General features: G+C 36.3%; 1 non-coding gene across 1 annotated transcript; it reads right to left on the reverse strand.

Moving 5' to 3' along the window:
- Window positions 1-639: 639 nt before the first annotated feature.
- On the reverse strand, window positions 640-721 carry Trnas-aga (transfer RNA serine (anticodon AGA)). The gene has a single exon. It is a non-coding gene; the product is annotated as a tRNA-Ser (tRNA).
- Between the last annotated feature and the right edge of the window lie 5021 nt (window positions 722-5742).

A 5742-nucleotide genomic window follows, 5' to 3' on the forward strand; every position in this document is an offset into this window, starting at 1 on the left:
AAAATAAGAGAGAAGGTCCTGAGCTGAAATGCTGAGCTAATCGATGATAAATATTTTGTAAGTAAAGTGATCAACATACAACTGACTAACTGAGAGCGTTAATTAAATCTGAAACTGACAAAATAATAAATAACAAGACTTTTGGTCTTGGAACTATAAGATTTTTACTTCTTATTAATAAGAAATTGGAGTCTATATCGTATGAAATGTTCTTAAAATCAAGATGTGTTTTCTAACATTAGAATTTTCATGTTCTTGACGCACTGTTGAGATTCTTAGTATTAAGACCTAAATCTTGATTTTGAAAATTTATTTTGTGTATAATAAACTCATCTAAATTAAAAGTATTGCCATGTTTAATCTTACTAAGAAACGGAATCATACAAAGTTATTATCGGTATTGTCAAAGTAATCAATCGCGATTTATGGAGCTCTTAACATTAAGCATGAAATTGAAACTCGCTAGATTACTGCAAATATGTTAATTGTATAATAATAATAATCATGAATTTCTCATTATAGTTCTTTGAAATCTTAGTTCCGGGCATTCGCATAGTTAGCTCATAAATTTTCTACAAATTAAAAAAAAATTACAAATATGTTATACACAAAATTTAAAAAAAAAAAGTGAACTCGTATCGCAGCCGGTAGGATTCGAACCTACGCTCCCAGAGGGAATCTGATTTCTAGTCAGACGCCTTAACCGCTCGGCCACGACTGCTTGTTGGAAGAGAGCGGCACTTTAACCCAGTTGAACTGTAAAAAGAGAAACAAACAAAACGATCGCAACGAAGTGAATGCTATAAATAGCATACGAAATTTAAAGTGGGTCACAATTGGCATTGAAATAACAAACGATAAACATAATTAAAGAAATATTTCGTGTGTTGAAATTACAAGAGAAAGAGAGAGAGAGAGAGAGTGTGAGTGGGGGAGAGAGTGGTTTTATACATGAAGATAGGAAAAAGAGTCTGGAAAATGTGGTGCAGAGCCAATCGGCTGCAAATCAAGGCGTCAATTAAGAGGAGAAACGCTGCCGGCCGAAGACAGCAACAAAAAGGTGGAGCCAAAGCAGCAGCCACAACAACAGCAACAACAACAACGATTCACTATCAGCCACGCTCCGACTGTGATCTCGCCGAGACCGAAAGATCGAAGACCCGCGGCACTCTCTCTCTCTCTCTCTTTCTCTCTCTCTCTCTGGCTGTCGTCTCTTCATTGGCACCTGCATTTTATTTTTATTTCTTTTTATTATTATCTGACGGCGGCAAATTCGCTTTTGAAGTCGTTCAGTCAACCAAACCGCCTCCTAAGTCGCCTGCTCCTGCTGCTGCTGCTGTTGTTGCTTCAACTGCTGCCTATCCCAAGATATTGATAAAGTGTTAACGGTCTGAATTGATGGCCAGACAGCAGCAGCAACAACAACAGCAACAGCCTCAGTCCCATGCAGCAGCCACAAGAGTCTCTCTCAGCATTTGTCGCCAATTTGATGGAGCTGCATTTCAACAGTTGTCATCGGTCACTCGAGGACCAACACAGGCTTTGATAAATCGCTGCTCGACTTGTGATCAATTGCCCGATAACCCTCCAAGTGTTGTCCGCTTTAGACAGATGATTATAATAAGACAGCAGCAGACATAGACGCAATCTGAGCAACTCTTCGTTAGCCTGAGATTACCATCAGCTGAGCTTATGTTATAACTACTTATCTTAGTGCTGCAGGAAATTGTTTAGTCTCTTATCTAACTCAACTTAATGAATGCCTTTAAGTACTTTAGCAACTAAAGATAGTGCAACTATTAATAATCTTTGAAGTAAATATATTTAATAAATAAAAAACTAGCTTCAGTATGTCAAAGATTTATTTCTATTAATTATAGCCTGCTAAGTTTTTAAAAATAATTATAATAATAATATATTTGCATGATTATTAAGTTCAATTTCTAATAATTTCTTTTAAATTTATAATAATAATAATAATTTTCTTGAAGCTATGGAATATTTAAAGCTAAACTCTTTTGTTATTTGATGAATTGGAGAAAGAAATTCAAATTCTTAAGTCACAATTTTAATTTCTCTTAATAATTTTACTTTATATTAACAAAATTACACTTAATATTTCGAGATTTTTCTCTTTATTCTTTTCATTCTATATAAATATTATTGATCTTAATATTAAGAAGGTTTGCTTATTATTTACAAATAAGGAAAGAACTTTATCAAGTCGATTAAATTATGTGTTTTATAAAAACGAAATATATTACTATAAATATAAATTTAAACTAGACACCAAATAATATCTGCGACTCTATAAAATATGAACAATTGTTCTTCTTAATATGAACTAATGGTTCTTCTTAATATTAGTTAGCTTTTCTTATAGTTATAAATTAACACAATTGATACTTAGATAATGTATTTATTTAGACAATAAATCTTAATGAAATCTATTAAAAAAACGTTAATGATTCAGCTTAATCTTGAAGCGAGCTATTGCTAATTGGTTTGTCTGCAGCTTCCTTGATGAAGAAAGCAAAGTTCAAATCGTTAACCGTTAGTGGCAAGTGGCCAATGGCATGTGGCATGTGGCAGAATGAGGCAGCAAACGAACAATGATGTGGCAGAGGACCTAACCCAAATACCAACGCATTGTCGAGGCTAATGAGCTGACCACTTAATCGCCAACGCCAGAGCAGTTGAAAAGTACTCGACTCCAACTCCAACTCTGAATCCGACTCCGAGTGCAACTTGAAGATGCAGACGCAGAGAGAGAAACTTGAGAGATGCATTCCTGCAATTCATTGTCCATAACAAAAGTGTGCGCAACTTTAATTTAGCAACGCTATAAATCAAATCCGCAAAGCTAAATGAAGTAGTTACATGAGAGCGAAGAGGAAGAGAGAGGGGAGAGGAGAGAAGATAGAGCTAAGTAAGGGGAGGAGGGAAGGAGGAGGAGTCGCTGTTGGTAGCCGCCATTCATCATCATCGGCAGCGGGAATTCAATTCACGCCTGGACCCCAGGAATTCCTTTGACACACGCTGATCAGCTGCAGCAGGAAATCAGACAGAGACAGAGACAGAGAAAGAGAGGGAGATAATGAGAGAGAGAGAGAGGGAAGCATAGCTGTCTATGAATTGCATGAGGCGATAATTAGCGCGCAATTGTCGTCGTCATGATCATCATCATCGTCTTCTCACCTAGAGTCGACTCTGCTCCATTCTCCACTCCCCATTCTCAAGCCCTTCCCCTTCCCCTCCCATCTCTCATGCTCTTTGCGCGGCCTTTTTGCTCAGTCTGCTTTGTATCCAGTTGAACGTGACGAGCACTTCAATTGCAGTCAATCAATGACGCAGCTCAAAACGTGGCCTCTTGATCACCAGCGATCACCTGCCTCTGACGCCTCATCTTCCCTTCCTCCTTGCTCTATTCTCGCCTAGAACTTCGACTGCCAGACTGTAGACAATTGTTGGCTGATTATGGGCGCGCCCAATTCTGATTACTCGCATATTTAATGCCTTGATTTTCGCTAACAAATCCGCTTCAAGCGCATTGCAATTGCATTCGCCGTCTTAAAGGAAGTTGGACAACAGTTTTAAAGCTTCTGAAGCGGAAGATTTGGTTTTGAAAAATTTACTTTTTAAAGGGTTGAAGAATTTCAAACTATAGAGTAGAATTAAAGATTGGTATTTAATTTAAAGATGTTTGAAGTTTATTATTGTAGCTTATAAGTTAACTAATCTCGAATCACTCTGAACTTAACTTTTCAGATTACAACAAAATATATTTTTGCATTTGGTATACCCCTTAATTCAAAATATGAAAAGGCTGGAAAACTAACAATTAATAAATTATTATAATAACAGCTATTTCCTAAGAGCGATTTTAGCTTTTGAAAGCTAACAATCGAAGATCTAATTTTCAAGAAAATGTATGCTATGAGCTGCTAAGCTCCATAAAGCTAAAGATTCTTTAAGTCATCAAACATAGAACATAACATAGAACAGACACTTAAATAAATCTATATTGAAATTCTATTATACTAAAAACAGACTTATTCTATTAGCACACTTAAGTCCTTACAATTAATTGACATAAACCCAACGCTAAAGCTTTTCAAAGCTCCTTAAAGCCATCAACACAAAGCTTCCTATTCATTTCCATTCATAGTCATAAAGCTCTTTAAAGATAACACAAAAAAACTTGACCGTCTAGGTATACAATTCAAACTTATTTAAGCATCTTAAAGCCAACAAACAGAAAGCTAAAAAACTTTTACATCTTTTATCAGATGTATCCCGCGTCAGTTGCATATATCAATCACAAAAAGTGCAGCGCGTTCTGTTGCAAGTTGACAAGTCTTTACGTAAGCGCAGACTTATCCAACTTTTACTGATTACTTATCGGTGTTTCTTCTTTAGACCGACTGAGCGTAATCTCGAATGTTGAATCTAGCGTCAATCAGGCTTTCAAGCAGGCTTCAAGCAATCGTCAAGCAGCCAAGCAACTAATCCAAATCACTGACAAATCATGTCAAAGAGAATTTCGCACTGTGGCATCAGTCGAATGACACGAGTCGATAAGTCTAGCCTCGAGGATCGTTTGGGAGTGAATATGTGAGTGAGTGAGTGTGAGTATATTCATGAGTGTCTGTGGTGAGAGGCACAACATAAATGGCCTGGTGTTAGGTGTCTGTTATAGGCACTGACAACTGTCAATGATAAGACCACACACTGCAACTGAGCGGCGTTTGGGGCATGCCACGCAGTTTTTCAATTAGCCGCAGACAAACACAAAGGGAGAGGCGGAGAGTGACAAGAATGGAGATCAGTTTGCGTGCTCACAAACAATTTCACTGGCCAAAGAACCGAGGGGAGATTTCATAACAAGTTGCTGGAATTTGCTAGGTACATGCGATAATTGTGAAATTGCCTTGTTGCAATTGCAACTGGAATTCTGTTTTACATAATTGTATTAATAGTTGGTTGCCATCACGATATCTTCGAACCTTCCCCCTGCCACCACCTCAGTCTCTCTTTCTATCAGCTGCAGCTTGAGTCTTGCTCTTCAGACTATGCTAAACAGCTCAGCTGTCAGTTTGATTAATGCCCAACTGATGTATCTATAACCGACTACAAGGGATTACGAAGCGGAAACTTTGAAGAACGCCAGCCAGAAAACTGGCCAAGTGCTAATGCCAAGAAATTCATCATTCTACATAGATCTGAAGAGCTTTAACAAGTTTTAAACAAATTTGAGCAACTGAAAAGATTTACTTTTAATTAGCTTTATGAAGATAGTTCAGTTGAAATTGTAAAGCTTTTTAATATATGTGAATAAAATTAAACTAGATTTGATTTATTATTTTTCTCTATTTGATATGGAAACAAATGTTAATGTAAGGAAATGTATACTTCTAATGAATCTCAAGAGCTTAGAGAAATTTTAAACAAGAGCATGAAGCTTTACTGAATGTATAAAATTACAAAAATGTATTATACAAATGTAGTATAAAGTTTCGGTAAATTGCGAAGCTTTTTAAAACAAATAATTTTAATTTCCCAGAGAGAAAAATTAGAAAAATAAGCTAGAACAAAAAGTCTATCCTCACTCATAATTATTATGAGGACATAAATAAGCTCCTAAGAGAAAATTTGCTTATAGCAAAACTCAGTCTACTTCCTGATACACTTACTAGCAATAACGCTTCAAACTTCAACTATTGTGTTAGAAAAATGAATCAT

The sequence above is a fragment of the Drosophila albomicans genome, chromosome 3 (assembly GCF_009650485.2).
Source record: "Drosophila albomicans strain 15112-1751.03 chromosome 3, ASM965048v2, whole genome shotgun sequence".
In the NCBI taxonomy this organism is placed as follows: domain Eukaryota; kingdom Metazoa; phylum Arthropoda; class Insecta; order Diptera; family Drosophilidae; genus Drosophila; species Drosophila albomicans.